The 16,694-nt window shown below is 35.8% G+C and overlaps 1 protein-coding gene across 1 annotated transcript in view; it reads right to left on the bottom strand.

Moving 5' to 3' along the window:
* Positions 1-16,694, bottom strand: part of AGBL4 (AGBL carboxypeptidase 4) — a 1,191,358-nt gene that overhangs the window by 1,057,132 nt on the left and 117,532 nt on the right. The gene's annotated exons all lie outside the window — the stretch shown is intronic.

Genomic DNA, 16,694 nt, shown 5'->3' with positions numbered 1-16,694 from the left:
ACACTGATAGTTTTATTATATAACCAAAGACTGAATTTACTGAGTGATTCAAAAAATTGGGTTCCACCTTACTCATGAATTATGGTTTTGAACTAACTAGTACAACTTTTTGTCTGCATGGAGACAACATAATTATTATTTTGATTTCTTAACATTATGCATCATGAATAATGAATTCTGTTAGGGGGAAAAGGATAAATAATTTGCATTTTCATGAATCAATGAACATTTATATTTGCTGGTAAAATGGGAATCTATCAATACATTCTGCAAAAACATTAAAACAATTCAAAAATCAGGGTATTCACACACTTAAATTTGCTTTCGTGATGATAAAATGTAACCCTTACATTAGTGTATTCCTAGATGTGTAACAAACCACATCAAAACTCTGAGGCTTATAACAACAACACTTTTATTATTCCTCCCTGTTTTGTGGGTTGGCTGGTAGTTGATCTGGGCTCAGCTGTGACATATGAGTCTAGAGTACATCAAAGTGTACATCATATTTAAAGTCAAGTAATCAGATAAGATAACCAAAGAGAGTAATTGTGAATAGAGAAAAGAACTGAGCCCTGAAACATTTCAGTTTTTAGAAGGTAAAGAATTGAGGTAGAAGCAAAAAATGTAAGCTGACTAAGGTGGGGCAAAGGCAATATATGTAACCTAAACATTTGTACCCCTGTAATATTCTGAAATGTAAAAATAAATAAATAAAATAAAATAAAAAAACAAAAAAAAAGTGGCTACTGAAGGAGAAAAAAATAAAGGAATTGGTATATATTTTTAAAGCCAAGAAAAGAAGTATATAAAGAAGAAGGAATGAGAATATTCAATTGGGTTAAATCCTGCTGAGTACTGTAAGAATGGAAGATGAGAACTGAGATTTAGCAAACTAGTGGTCATTAATGAACTTGAAGAACAATTTTGGAGAAGGATCTGAAGGCCTGATTGAATGAGTTCCACAGAAAAAGGAACCAGAGCCAGACAACTCTTTTAATAATTTTTTCTGTAAAAACAAGCAGAAAAAGGAATTAGTAACTGATAGGACTGTGTGGCAAAGAGAAAGGTTTTTAAAGATACGATAAATAACAGCATATTGACATGCTAATGAAATGATATAGTAGAGAAAAAATAGCAATAAAAAAATAAAGGGAAGAATTGCTGAAGTGATGTCTTTGAGTAGATGAAGTGAAATGGAGTTTATTATGGTCTGAATGTTTGTATCTCCCAAAAAAATCCATATGCTGAAACCTAATCACCAATAGGAGGCTCTTAGGAGGTGGGGTCTTTGGCAGGTGATTAAGTCATAAGGGTGGAGCCCTCACCCTTGGGATTAGTGCCTTATAAAGAAGGTCTCAGAGAGCTGCCTTGCTCCTTCCACTCTCTGAGGACACAGTGAGAAGGCTCCATCCATCTATGAACCAGAAACTGGGCTTTTACAAGACACTGAATCTTCCAGTGCCTTGAACTGGGTCTCTCCAGCCTCTAGAACTCTAAGAAATAAGTTTTGTAGTTTAAAAGTTACTCAGTTTATAACATTTTGTTATAGAAGCCTGAACAGACTAATGCAAAAATCAGTTCTGAGAGTGGGGTGCTAGTATAACAAATACCTAAAATGTGGAAGTAGCTTTGGAACTAGGTAATAGGTAGAAGCTGGAAGAGTTTGGAGGTGCATGCTAGAAAAGGCCTATATTGCTATGAATAGACTTTTAAGGGCAATTCTGATGAGGGCTCAGATGGAGAGGGGGAGAGTAATAGAGAAAGTGTCAATCTTCTTAGAGAATACATAAGTGGTTGTGATTAGAATATTAGTAGAAATATGGACAGTAAAGGTCATTCTTATGAGGTCTCAGATAGAAATGAGGAACATATTATTGAAAACTGGAGTAAAGGCAATCTTTGTTATAAAATGGCAAAGAACTTCACTGAATTGAATCTGTATCATAGAGTTTTGTTGAAGGTATTACTTGTGAGCAATAAAATAGGACATTTGGCTAAAGAAATTTCTAAGCAAAGTGTTGAAGGTACAACTTCACTTCTTTTGACTACTTACAGGATAATGCAAAAGAGAAACAAATTAAAGATGGAATTTTTAATCAAAAGAGAAGCAGAACTTAAATATTTGGAAAATTCTCTACGTGTCCAAATTGTAACAAATGGGAAAGCATGTTTGGAAAGAATACTAAGGGTGTGGTCAAGTGAACACCATCTATGAACCAAAAAGTGGGCCTTCACCAAGATACCAAATCTGCTGATGCCTTGATCTAGGACTCCCTAGCCTCCAAAACTATGAAATATAAAGTTCTGTTGTTTAACACATTAATTGCCATTTGAGTTCTATTTAAGTCATGCTAGTTTTGAGCCCGTGGCCTCATCATGAAGCATATGTAACTCACACATCTCTTTACCTTGGGAGCTGCATGAACTATTTTTGTTTTTTGTTTTTTTTTATTTCAGCTCATCATGGGGGTACATAAGTTCAGGTCATATACATTGTCCATGTCCCGCCCATCCCCCCGAGTCAGAGTCCCAAGCGCGTCCATTCTCATTCTCTAGACAGTGTGCCTGGCACTCATCATGTAGTCATACCTCCATCCCCTCCCCCCTCCACCTCCCCGGGTCTGCAGCTTCAAGCATGACCATTCCCCAGAGGGTGTGCAACGCACTCATCATGTAGGCACTCCCCATCCCAGTCTGATATCCAATTGGTATCCTTCCCCGATGTGCATTTAGGTGATGATCAGGGAAACCAGTTTTCTGGTGAGTACATGTGATGCTTGGTTTTCCATTCTTTGGATACTTCACTTAATATAATGGGTTCCAGCTCTCTCCAGGAGAACCAAAGAGATGTCGTATCATCATTATTTCTTATAGCTGAGTAGTACTCCATGGTATACATATACCACAGTTTACTAATCCATTCGTGGATTGATGGGCACTTGGGTTGTTTCCACATCTTTGTGATTGTGAATTGTGCTGCTATAAACATTCGGGTACAGGTGTCTTTGTTAAAGAATGACTTTTGTTATTCTGGGTATATGCCCAATAATGGAATTGCTGGATCAAATGGTAGGTCTACTTGAATCTGTTTAAGGTATCTCCATATTGCTTTCCATAGGGGTTGCACTAGTTTGCATTCCCACCAGCAGTATATGAGTGTTCCTGTCTCTCCACATCCACGCCAACGTGTGTTGTTTTGAGATTTTTTGATAAAGGCCATTCTCACCGGAGTTAAGTGGCATCTCATTGTGGTTTTGATTTGCATTTCCCTGATGATTAGGGATGTTGAGCATTTTTTCATACGTTTTTTAGCCATTCTTATGTCTTCTTTTGAAAAATTTCTATTCATGTCATTTGCCCATTTTTTGATAGGATTGTTTGATTTTTTCTTGCTAATTTTCCTGAGTTCTAAATAGATTCTTGTTATCAGTCTTTTATCTGATGTGTAGTATGCGAAAATTTTTTCCCATTCTGTAGGCTGTCTGTTTATTTTCGTGACTGTTTCTTTGGCTGTGCAGAAGCTTTTTAATTTAATCAGGTCCCATTCGTTTATTTTTGTTGTTGCTGCGATTGCCTTAGGGGTTTTCTTCATAAATTCTTTGCCTAGACCAATGTCTGTAAGAGTCTTTCCTACATTTTCTTCTAGAATTCTAATCGTTTCCCATGTAAGGTTTAAATCTGTTATCCATCGTGATTTGATTTTTATGAGAGGTGAAATCTGTGGGTCCTGTAACTCATGTACAGAAAACCATAAAAATAACAAATTTTTCATTAAATTAGAAAGGATCATTTTGTTTTCAAGGTTTTTATTCTGTTTTCGTAATAAAACACCATGGCCCCATGGAAAAAATTTTTTTCTATCATGGTAGTCAATGTGTGAAAAGCTACCCAGTGTATGGTATTTTGTTATAGCAACCTAAATGGACTGCATATAGCAAGGTATAATGTACAAGTGGAGAGATTAGCCTCCAATAAGAATAGAACCAGTTCTTCCAGTAAGAGAAGGAAAGAAAGAGCAAAGGCCAAAGATCCAAATAAGTCAGTGGATACGGTAGTGGACGTTTTTGGAAGTTCTCTTCCAATTGCTTTTATTTTCCCTATTTATTGATTGTATACTACCTATCAGCCACTGTGCTAGGATGTAGAGACACAAAGACAAATAAGCATGGTCCCACCCTTGAAGAGATTATAAGATTTCTTGTTTGCATAACAGGGTAGATGTGGATACCCATAGACTCAGATAATGAAGAAAGGGAGACTCAAAGTTGAAAAGATGGCCAAGTTTGGGGCACAGTGAATTTGTGGTGCCTCTCAGACAGCTTATTTCTGTAAAATCTGCAAAATAATTTTGCAGAGCTGAATTTAGTTGCAATCACATAAAGTCAGATAATAAATATAATACCATTACATCTTCCCAGGTGTTTCTCTATTACTATTAAAATAGTAAAAATTGGTATATACATATATGTGTGTGTCATTCCTTCTATATTTCTGCCCATGAGAACTAAGGATTTAACCAATGAATTACTAGTTTAAGAATGTCACTCACCTAGTATAAGACAACTTACTATTCCTAAATACTTATAAACGTTAGGGGGAAAAGCATGTTGAATGTATCAGAAAAAATGGACTGTTCCTAACATAGTAGGAACTAATTTATGTTTATGACATCATAGTATATGGATAATTTGCAAGTCGGTATGATTCAAGTTAGCAGTGTATAGAAGATTGCTAGGATATGAAATCCCCTTGTATATTATGGTAATTTGCCTTCCCATTATTTCATTGTTATAGATTCTGAGGTTCTCACTAGCTTCTGAAAAAAAACATGCAGTGATAATATATGGTTTGTTCCCTGTTTGCTTTGAGAAATAAAAATACTAAATCAAAATTAACATGGAAAAATCTGAACCTAGTAGGCGGTTAGGCAATTGAAGAAAATCAATCAATGTAAATATGAAGAGTTATATGCTACCAGTAGAATAATACTATTGAACATTACATTTTTATTGCAATAGGTTTTCAACTACACAGGAAAGATGTTAAAAATTCTTTCCTAATAGTATCCAATTATACTCTTAGGAACAAAAAAATGGTGTTTTGGACAATACCAGTGCTACTAAAACACAGTCTCTAAAAAGATTTGGTAGAACTATTATATTAGAACTATGAACTGACAGGTTTGTAAATCAAAGTACAAAAGAAGCTTTACAACATATTCCCTAACACCCAACTGCTCTACCCAAACAGTTTATTGTCAAAACCAAATGATGTCCCGCTGCACTTTTTGTCTACAGTCAACAATACTGTATTGTACACTTAAAAATTTGTTAAGAGAGTAGATCACATGTTAAGTGTTTTTACCACAATAAAAAAAAGATGTTTTATAAAAGACTGCAAAAAGGAATACTAGCTTCAAACTCCCCATACGTGAAACAGAAAAATTTATGAAAAGAAATGGTAACAACCAGACAGAATGCTATGAACAATCAAGGCATCACCCTTTACTACCTTAAGTGATTGATGCTGGGATGTTAAAACTTAGGCAGAGATCCCTTTGCCTAAATTTTAAAATACTAGAAAAATTGCTATATAACTGTGATTTCTCAAATGCATATCTATTAAGTAGATAAGCCGTCTCCCATAATACCTTCCGACCCCATGTAATTATTTGGTTTCCCAGTGGTTACTTTTATTTCCATAAAAGAATTAGTGTGCTCCTAAAATAATCATAATTATCATTCAACATAAACCTATTTTGTTCCAGATGTTTTACATATCATACATCAATTAATCTTTACCACTTTCCTTCCTATTAGGTAGATGAAAGTTTTCTTTCTAGTTGAGGAAATTTAGGCTCAGCTAACCAACATGCACAAGTCACACAACCAGTAAGTACCAGAGAGAGAATCTGAACTGAAGTCTGCCTAACCCCGAAGTGCCTTCTACTATATCTCTAACTCACAACTATATGCAAGAATCTATTTCAGGTCCATCCTGGAATTAAAAAGAAAAGTAAGAAATAATTATGCCAATAAAGAGCTTATTAAATTCTAGGAAAATGTAACTATACTACAATGCAGACTATGATATGCTATAAAAGCAGTTGAAACAATTGGTTTAGTACAGGGAGACATCACACATCCAATTATAAATTTCAGGAAAGTTTTTGTGGATGAAATGATACCTGAAATAGGTGTTAAATGATAAATTATTTTGTCAAAAGGTGAAGACTTAGCGGTGAGATGGGATTGGAGAAGGCCACAAAATCAGAGGCCTTTCTAGGAGAAAAGAATAATGAAGAAAGCTACAGCAAAAAGTATGTTTAACATAGTGAATACTTCAGATTGACTAAAGCACTGGAAAAATGTAGCAGAGTAAAACAAAAAAAGACTAGAAAGAGAGGTCGAGCCCAAACTATAGGGTCTTAAATGACATGTTGAGGAAGTTTTATTTCATTTAAAAGGCATTCAGAAATTACTGACAGTTTTTTTAGTAAGAAGTGATATGATTCAAGCTATGCTTCAGGAAAATGACCTGAGCAAAAATATATACAATATATTGAAAACGTAGAAGCCAGAGGTAGGGAGCTAAATTAGGAAATTACTACAATAGCCCTGACAGCCTGAAATAAGACAACCATACTAGGGATAATGAAGGTAGAAAAGTATGAAATATATAGGCAATTAAACCAGCAAGACTTGGTGACGTTTTGACTTGGTGTAAAGAGTAAAGAGATAAATGAGAAGAGGACTTCAAAGTCAGAAAACCTGGATACCTATCCTAAATATTACTGACTTTCTTTCACAAAATTCAGACGTTCCTCAGACAAAAGGGAAATAAACAATCTTGAAGTAAAATGATGTGCTTATCACAACTTTTACCTAAGAACCAGGATTCCAAAGAATCCTGGACTGGATTCTTTGGAAAAGGGTGTTTCAAAGTGTGGTCTGCAGACTTCCTGAATCAGGATCACTTGTGGGTGTGGTTCATGAGGATCCTAGTCTGTACCCTATCCACTTCTGAGTATCTACAGGATTTATTAATATAGCATTCAATTGACAATTATACTGCCATACTTTGCAAACTTTACTATGAAAGAAAAGGGGTCTCTTGGGTATATTTATAAAAATTATTCTAATTCATGTTATATAGGCTTTATAAATATCTACCCAACTAGAAGACAAATCCCGTAAGAATAAGGATTTATAATAATAATGCCTCTAGGTACTTTTATGCTAGTATAATCTAGGAAGCACTTTTTTTGTTTTGTTTCTTTTTTTAGAGACAAAGTTTTGTTCTGTCACCCAGCTAGAGTACAGTGGCGTGACCATAGCTCACTGCAGCCTCCAACTCCTGGGCTAAAGGGATACTCATGCCTTAGCCTCTCGAGTAGGTGGGACTGTGGGCATGTATCATCATGCCTGTATAATTTTTATTATTATTATTTTTTTGTAGAGATGGGGTCTTGATATGTTGCCAAGGCTGGTGTTGAGCTCCTGGCCTCAAGCAGTCCTCTCACCTTGACATCTCAAAGTGCTGGTATTACAAACATGAACCACTGCACCAAGCCTTGGAAGCACTTTATAGTCTACCTGTATGGTATGCAATGATCATAATAATATTTACCATTTATTGCTAGCCAAGTTATATCACACTTTATCTCATCCTCAATTATCTCAATTTTACAAATGAGGGAATCAAGGTCCACATAATTTAAATGTTTTTGCATGGATTATAAATATAATCTTCTGGCTTAGTACTAAAATTGTCACACTTAAGACAGTCATAACTACATTTGCTAAACTCCAATTGTTTGGGCATAGCAGCGCTTCCAAAGTGGAACAAAAGGGAGAGATATTCATAAGAATCCCTCTTAGCATCACTGCCTCCAACACCTACACTCTAGGGCTGTTAACAGTGGGAGTCACAAGGTTGTATGGGTTGCATGTAAGGATTTGTACATTTGGAGACAGATAACTTTTATGCTTTGATCATGACACACTTATATTTATCTACATCTATTGAAATATATCTAGCTCAGTTTATCTACATTCTTCCCACCTAAAGAACACTGACATGAAGGTATTTGACTAGGAGAAAAGAGTACAGGTTCATTCATAGGTTTCTCCACATAACCAATGAATGCTGATGTTAGGGGAAGAACACTGAACAAGCTGGTCATTTTAGGAATGTTGACCCCTAATGCCCAGCACAGTGTTGTGCAAATAAATACCCTGTTACAAATAACACTTTCTCCTTCTCCTGGGTTTCCTTGATAATGTGTATTTTCACCCCTTGTTCTCATTAATTTTCTATTCATTCATTCTACAAACATTTACTCAGAGCTACTATGTGTGAGATAGTGTACTAAGTCACACTATGGGAAAGAGAAGTCCTTGTCTTCTAACAGTTCAAAGTCTAACGGAAGGCACCCACATGTAAATAAATCATTCTAGTACAATGAAAGAAGTAGATATATGAATGTTCCAGAAGAAAGATGTGGGAAAGAAGCCAGAGCTATAATATTTAATGGACTAAAAAGTACATCATCTGCAAGAAACTTAAACAGTACCTATAGAAGTCTCAGGCTATCAGAGAATCACAGAATTCTAGAATATTACAGCTCTAAGGAAACTCCAATTAATTTATACTGAAAAAAAATCTACCTCTGACAAAGTAATTCCTAACAATTACATCAGGCTCTGAAGATAGACAAATAAACTCTTATCCCTGCCCACCTCAAGAAACCCACAGTCCAGTGAAAAGCTCATGAATACCCACCAGTAAGTAGAGGCATTAACAAGAATATGAAGATAGAGAAATTTTTTTTTCAACTTTATTCATGTAGAACACCACAGCAATAAGATGGGATTTAAAAACAACTGTTGCTTAAGACACACTCTCCTGCTATAAACTTTGAAATATTCTGTCATCAATCTATACCTCTGCAAAGACACATGTAAGCAGCACATGATAAAATAGTCTACCCAACACCCTCCATTCTCAGCTCTCATCTCTTGATACCACCCTTGTCTCCAGGTAAAAATGGCCACTCCATCCTTGGTGACTGTATTATACCCATACAGACTCTACTCATTCATTCTTCATTCATTCATTTATTTATCCAATTATTTAATCAACAAGTATTTTTTTAGCACCTGTTAATGTACGAGCCACTGTACTATCTGCTAGGAATATAAAGTATTCAATAAAACAGACAATCCTGTCCTCATGGAGTTTCTATTCTAGAGGGGATAGATATGTAATAATCAAATAAAAATAAATATATAACAAGTCTGGTGATTACTAGTGCTAAAGTAGGGTAAGAGGGATAGGGGAGATGCAAAGAGCATACTATATTAATTGTGAAGCCAGATCTCCCTGATGAGATGACATTTGAGCAAACACTTGAATGACAAAAGAAATATACCATGTAAGTATCTTGGGGGAAGACCATACCGGGCAAAAGAAGTGCAACAGCTTTAAGGTGAGAATATGCATGGGGTATTTAAGGAAGAGTCAGATGACAGATGATGGTCACTTGAACACTATCAGCCATGTAGCTCTTTCGTGCACTTACTTGTATCTACCATCAGATTGTGAGCTCCCTGAGAGCAAGGATCCTATCTTAGTTACCTCTGAGTCCCCACTGCCTACCACAGAATCTGACACAGTGAACTCTCAATAAATATTTGAGTAATAAATTAATGAGTGAAGAGTCAACCCATATTTTCTCCCATGCTTGATTCGTTCATTCCCTGGTATTATCTGATGAATATGTGCTTGACTAGGCTTTCAAGCTTTTCTAAAGGCAAGGACTGTGTCAGATGTATCTTTTTCTCTTATTACCATCCCATACCTACCCCTAGGGCCCAGCATATTATTATGCAAATGTAATATAAGATCAATAGAAATAAAATCCTTGAAGGAACATCGGGGTGCAGTGCTACCAAAACACCTGGAATAGAGAATAAATGGCAGAAATCCCAGGAGATCACAATTCTCTCTGGAAACAAACAGTGTGAAAATATTAAAAAGTAGCTATTTCTTAACTAAGGGAAACACTCACCTAATTTCTGTTACTACTACCCTTAACTCTCACATTTACCACTTACTAGATACTACCAGACTCATACTATCATAATTAGGGTATGCTTTTAGGATCCAGAAGACAGTGGATCTTGTCAAGGTCAGAAGACAGAGGCCCTAGCAAAGAGAATCAGGAGGTCTGACGTATACTGCCCAAAAAGCATAGGATGTAGGATGTTCAGACATGATTTAAACTGGAAAAGATACCAAAAGGTCTAGGTAGTAGACATATACAATAATATATACCAAACATATTTGACACTTAGTAGTCCAGGAAAATATGTCTGTTCACATCTAGATCTCAGCCAGTGATTTGGAAAATGAAAAGTAGATTTGGGTATAGACATGGTGAAAATTAGGGCTCCTAGCCCAGATTCCTGTCTAGAGGGCAAGTGTTCAGGCAATAGCCCACAATAAGAGAGACACTAATTCTAAGATTCTAAGACGGGGGACTAGAAAGTCTTTAGCACAGAAACGGGGTATCAAGAAAGAACCCAGTAAACCAGATTAAACCAACAAAAATAATGCAGGAAATGCTACAACTTGTGACCAGGGTTTGTCTTTTGCACATTAGATAATAAGGCTAATTGGCAGCAGCTCTGATACACAGACATTATGCTCTGGTCAAGAATGGCCTGGGGATAAGGCAGACTGGGATGAAAGTTAGGGTATATGAGGAGTAGACCTAACTGAGAAGCCAGGGTGAGAAAGGTAAAGGTATGACGTGGGAGTTGCTCCATAAAACATATTTGTCAAACTAGAAGAACCTCTGCAGATCTGCAAGCCCAACTGTATTACAGATGTCTATCACTTCCCCTCCACCCACACCATCTTCTTAGAGAATCTGCCCTACCCACATCCCAGAAGAGGCAGCCATATATACCAAATGACCACACTCCTTAGCCACAGTTGACCAGACCTAAGCTGAATCAGTCATATTTTCCTTCTGATAATTTGGAATCAAAACGCAAGCCTAAGTTTGTCAGTTTATGTTAAACAGGCCAAAGTCGAGCCTATGGCAACTAAACATGATAGAAAGCTTGGAACAGAAACTAAAAGCCTTAGAAAAAGAGTTGGTCTAAAGGACAGGAAATGAAATATAAAGCACTTAGTAATAAAGAGACTCATGCAGCCCCAGACATATCTAGAAGGAAGAAGAGACTGTCTACTAAGTTTCCAGTTTTCTTTGTGCACCAAACATGAGTTTAAAACATTTTCTGTTTGTCAGTAACTAAAAATTCTTAGATAAAATTTCTCTTGAAAAATAGCCTTGCTCTCTAGAATTTGGGAGGGGGGGTTTAATAACATGTAATTCTCATTTGCAATACTGTTATTTATAGCTTTGTGTTAAATATTCAGATTCAATTATAATTATACTATTCCTAAGTGATATTAAGCTATAATTTAAATATGATCCAATATCTTTGGACCCATGAATCTCAGAAAGAAGAAAACACACAAAGAAAAAAATATATACCCTTCCTATCAACAGTAGGCATCCAAATTTTACTTATAAAATAGCTTCCCATCTTTTACCCTGTTTAGATATATAAAAGGGTAACATCTAATTCCATTTGCAATGCTGATCCAGCAAGAAAGAAATTAATTTGGCATTAGAGTAGTAACATCAATTTCCCATGTAACTGAAGTAATGCATTTACTGGAAAGAGATTAATATCAATTCCATAAATCATTCACATGCTTTTTCCGGAGTTTGAGACATCTGAGTAATGCCATATATGTGAGCTGATATCACTTTGTGCATATGGCATTCATTAATCTACGCCTGGGGTTGCAGAGGAGTTGTCAGGAGAAAATATAAAATTTAGAAAAGAATCAATCTTTCTGTTCTTAATTTTTTGTTACTTAGGTAAGCCAAATATTGCCAGAAATGCAATGACATTGATCCATATTAGCAGCCAGCATTTTCAGAAAAAAAAAATTAAACATTTGGTCAATTAGCTTCCTGGTGGTAACAATTACTTAATATCCACATGTTAAGAAAACGTGTAAATGTCAATGTAAAGATTCCATTAAGGATCATCAATAAAATGCTGACTGAAAGGAAAACTGAATCTGAGCCTCCTTTAAACAGCAGTTCTTCATTATTGTTGTTGAATTTCATAATCACACAATCTCAGAATTGTGAGTACCTGTATTAGTCAGGGTTCAACAGACAAATAGAACCAATAGGATGTGTGTATATATGTGTGTTATACATATTTTACATATATATGTGTGTATGTGTATATATTTGGATGTATGTGTGTGTGTATATATATTAATATATAAAACGACAAATTGGCTAATGCAATTATGAAGTCTCAAGATCTGCAGGAGAGTCTATCATATAGTTCTAGTCTGAATGCCACCAGGCTTGAGACACAAGAAGAACCAATGTTTGAGTTTGAATCCAAAGGCAGGAAAGCACTGATATCCCAACTAAGGCAGGCAGGCATAAAGAGTTCCCTGTTAATCATGGGAAAATTGGCCTTTTTGTTCTATTCAGGTCCTCAACTGACTGGATGAAGCCCACTCACATTACCAAGGGCAGTCTGCTTTGCTCAGTCTACCAATTCAAATATTAACCTCATCTAGAAACATCTTCACACACAACCCAGAATAATGTTTGACCAACTGTCTGAGTACGCCATAGCCCAGTCAAGTTAACACATAAGGGAAATGCAAATCAAACCACAATGAGATATCACTTAACTCCTAGTGAGAATAGCTTTCATCAAAAAGTCCCCAAACAACAAATGTTGCCATGGATGCAGAAGGACAGGAACACTCACACACTGCTGGTGGGACTGCAAACTAGTACAAGCTCTATGAAAAGTAGTAGAAAGATACCTCAAAGAACTAAAAGTAGACCTACCATTTTATCCAGCAATCCTACTACTGGGTATCTACCCAAAGGAAAAAAAGACATTCTATAAAAAAGACACCTGTACTCAAATGTTTATAGCAGCACAATTCACAGTTGCAAAGATGTGAAAACAACTCAAGTGCCCATCAATACATGAGTGCATTAATAAAATGTGGTATATGTATATCATGGAGTACTACTCAATCATTAAAAAAATGGTGAACTACCTCTTGTGTTATCCTGGATGGAGCTGGAGCCCATTCTTCTAGGTGAAATATCACAAGAATGGAAAAACAAACACCACATGTACTCATCATTAAATTGGTACTATTCGATCAACATTTGTGTGCACATACGGAAGTAACATCAATCAGGTGTTGAGAAGGTGGGAGGGGGGAGGAAGGGATGGATAAATTCACACTTAACAGGTGTAGTGTGTGCTGTCTGGGGGATGGGCACGTTTGTAGCTCTGACTCAGGCAGTGCAAAGGCAATCTATATAACTGAAGCATTTGTACCCCCGTAATGTTCTGAAATTAAAAAAAAAAAGTTAACACATAAAATTCATCATCATAGTATCTTGAGATTATCTACCATTTCCCAAAACACAGCTCTAATTTCCTTCATGATACATAATGACAAAAGAAAAACCCAGACATGTGTGAGCTCAGAGCTCGCAATTCTCCTCATATTTATTAGTTATTTTTGACCAATTAATAATAGTAACCTAAAAGTAAATCTTCCATTAAAAGTCATCTGTGGATAGCAAAACTGCTGAGAAGAGGAAATGAGTGATATATTGGAAAGAGCCCAGGCCTCTGAGTCATACAGACTGATAAAATTTGGATATTTGTCCCTTCCAAATCTCATGTTGAAATTTGATCCCCAGGGTTGGAGATATGTGGGTCATGGGGGAAAATCCTTCATGAAGGACATAGTGCCTTCCTCAATAATGAGTAAATTCCCACTCTGTTAGTTCTCCAAGATCTGATTGTTTAAAACACCCTCGCAACTCCTCCCCTCTCTCTCTGGCTCCCTCTCTCACCATGTGATATGACTGCTCCCCCTTTGCCTTAGGCCATGATTGGAAGCTCCCTGAAGCCCTCACCGGAAGCAGATGCTGACACCATGGTTCTTGTATAGCCTGCATAACTGTGAGCCATATAAGCCTCTTTTCTTTATAAATTATAGAACCTCAGGTATTTCCTTTACAGCAATGCAAAGTCACAGACTAAGGTCAAATCCTGGTTCTCTCATTTACTAACAGTTATTTAACCTTTGACCCCTCAGCCTCCTCATCTGAAATATTGGAAAAATAGTACCTTTTTCATATGATTCTTAGGGGAATTAGGGATAAAGTATATAAAGTTTCTGCCATGGTACCTGGCATACAATAGATGTTCAATACTTCTCTGACCATACTTATTCTGTTCACTTTCAGGGTACACATGAGAATTTCACTTTTTGCCCTCTTGAAAATAGACATGGCCATATGACAAATTTTAGCCAATGTAATATGAGTGGAAATTTTTTGTAACCCTTCCAAAAAGTTTTTTGTTACCTTAATATAACTTACCTTTCTTGACTTAAGATGTACTGAAAAACTTCTCTCTTGCCACAGATTCACAACTTCAAATTCCTTATGTTTTATAGTATATTAGCAACTTTCAAAATATTTTCCCTACCTCCTGTTATTTGAGTCTTTCTGAGAAAACATACCTAACTACCAATTTCAAGCCCATTTTATATTCCTGATTATTCCTAAGGGATTGAGTTTTCCAAGTCAACAAATGTCACCCCTTCTCTATCAACTATGAGATGAGTCCAGTTCTCTACCTCCATCATTGAAGAGCAAGATATATTATGAATGCATATAGTAAGACCTCTCCGATCAGACATTAAAACCCCGAATAGGGAATGAGTCAAAGTTCCCCAAACTGGTAATGTGTACATTCCTATCTACTCACCTCGAAGGGTTCCAGCTGGCTATTCTACAAGCTAATACAGGACATCAGACTGGTTATTTGCTTGTACTCCGACTTTACAATGCTCTAGTTATTATTAATAAGCCAGGAAGTAAATGAATCAACCTTTAATAACCAAGAGTTAAACAGGTATATGAGACGAGGCTTTGAGGAGAGGTAGGCCTGGATGGAACTCCAGATTCTGCCATTTATTAGTTGTATGCATTTAGCTAAGTCATATAACTTTTCTAAATCTTAATTTCTTCAACTTCCTTTTCTAAATACAGGAATAAAATGCTTGCCCTACTTTTTGTCCAGGATTTATAAGGGGCTATAATAGATGTGAAAACACTTTGTTAATCATAAAATGCCATATAAACATTAGAAATTATTACAGTTTTTATGATTTTTTGTTGCTATTCTTGTTATTTATTATCTTCCACCAGCCCCTAAGGTCTACCACAGGTAGCACATGGTGAATTCCTCCTACAAACAGGCTGATCATGTGGTCCACTATGCCTTTTGAAGGAACAGGTACAAGGAAACCTCTAAATGTATTTATTCATTCCCTTATTCTTTCATTCATTCAATAAATGTGTATTGAGTCCCCCAGACATTGTTTCAACCATTCAATATTCAAAATGTATCCTTATCTACCTCTCACAGTGACCATTAAAAGTTTGGGTTAAGCGGTGTGATATTTGGAAAGACATTTAAACTTTGAAAATCTTTTTCTTCATCTGTAAAATTAAGACTGTATTACTTATCTCATAACATAGGGTCAAAGGAGAGCAAAGCTTTGAAAATACAAAGTCACCAATAAGGCACTCCAAATGCTCAAGGGTGCTACTAATAAAACTTACTTAAACTACCCAATAGTCCAAAAGATGGTAGAGGGATTTAAGAATTACCTTGAATGTATAAGCACTATTCTGAGCTGACAACTTTCTATGAAATGTGTTTCTCTACAAAAGTAGTTATTTATTTCCATAAATACACATAAAGCCCACAGAGTAAGGAGACATCAAACAAGTAAAGACAAATGACATATTTTAACTTTCTTTTCTCTTCACTGAATGTTTATATTTGTAAGCTGCTTTGCTTTACTCCGATTATGAAATTGTTGTTGACCTGGTTGGAAATGTTCCTATGAATGATAGATTTTCCATTTGTGAAAACTATTGATTCTACATAAGAAAACAGAACTCAACTGTTCTGTTTCAGAATAATCTTTTTTAAATAGGATATATAAATCTGGGTCAACATTTACAACTTATCAATTCTTTCTTCTGAGTAATAAACATTTCTTTTTTGAATTCCAAATGCAAAAAGAAAATATCACTGAGGTTAGCTTTGAGTTTTCCTAGAGAAATATCACAGAATATCAGGTTTAGAAACAACTTTGATGGTGATCTACTCAGTGGTGAGTTGAGAGGATGGGATTTAAATCACATTCATATAAAAATATTTTAAACTATCAATGAGAAATCTGTGTAATATTTTCTTTTCCACAAGGATTTTTGTTCTTTTTTTGTTCACATTGTTAAGAACATAAGGATAGATAATAGGACATTAAATGTGCTTTCAAAATTAAAAAATTAAGGGTATATTTACATCCAGGTCAACAACAAAACATTAGGTATTTTTTCTTGTAATTTCTGAATAAAATTCTCCAAATCCTCCAATGCCCATCTTCAGAAAGCGTCCCTCTCTCCTCCATTGATACCTCCCTTACTCTAAATTTCTACAAAATTGTGGTATTCATTG

The sequence above is a fragment of the Lemur catta genome, chromosome 3 (assembly GCF_020740605.2).
Source record: "Lemur catta isolate mLemCat1 chromosome 3, mLemCat1.pri, whole genome shotgun sequence".
In the NCBI taxonomy this organism is placed as follows: domain Eukaryota; kingdom Metazoa; phylum Chordata; class Mammalia; order Primates; family Lemuridae; genus Lemur; species Lemur catta.
Note: the sequence above shows the minus strand (reverse complement) of the source record. Positions and strands in the feature narration are given on the sequence as shown.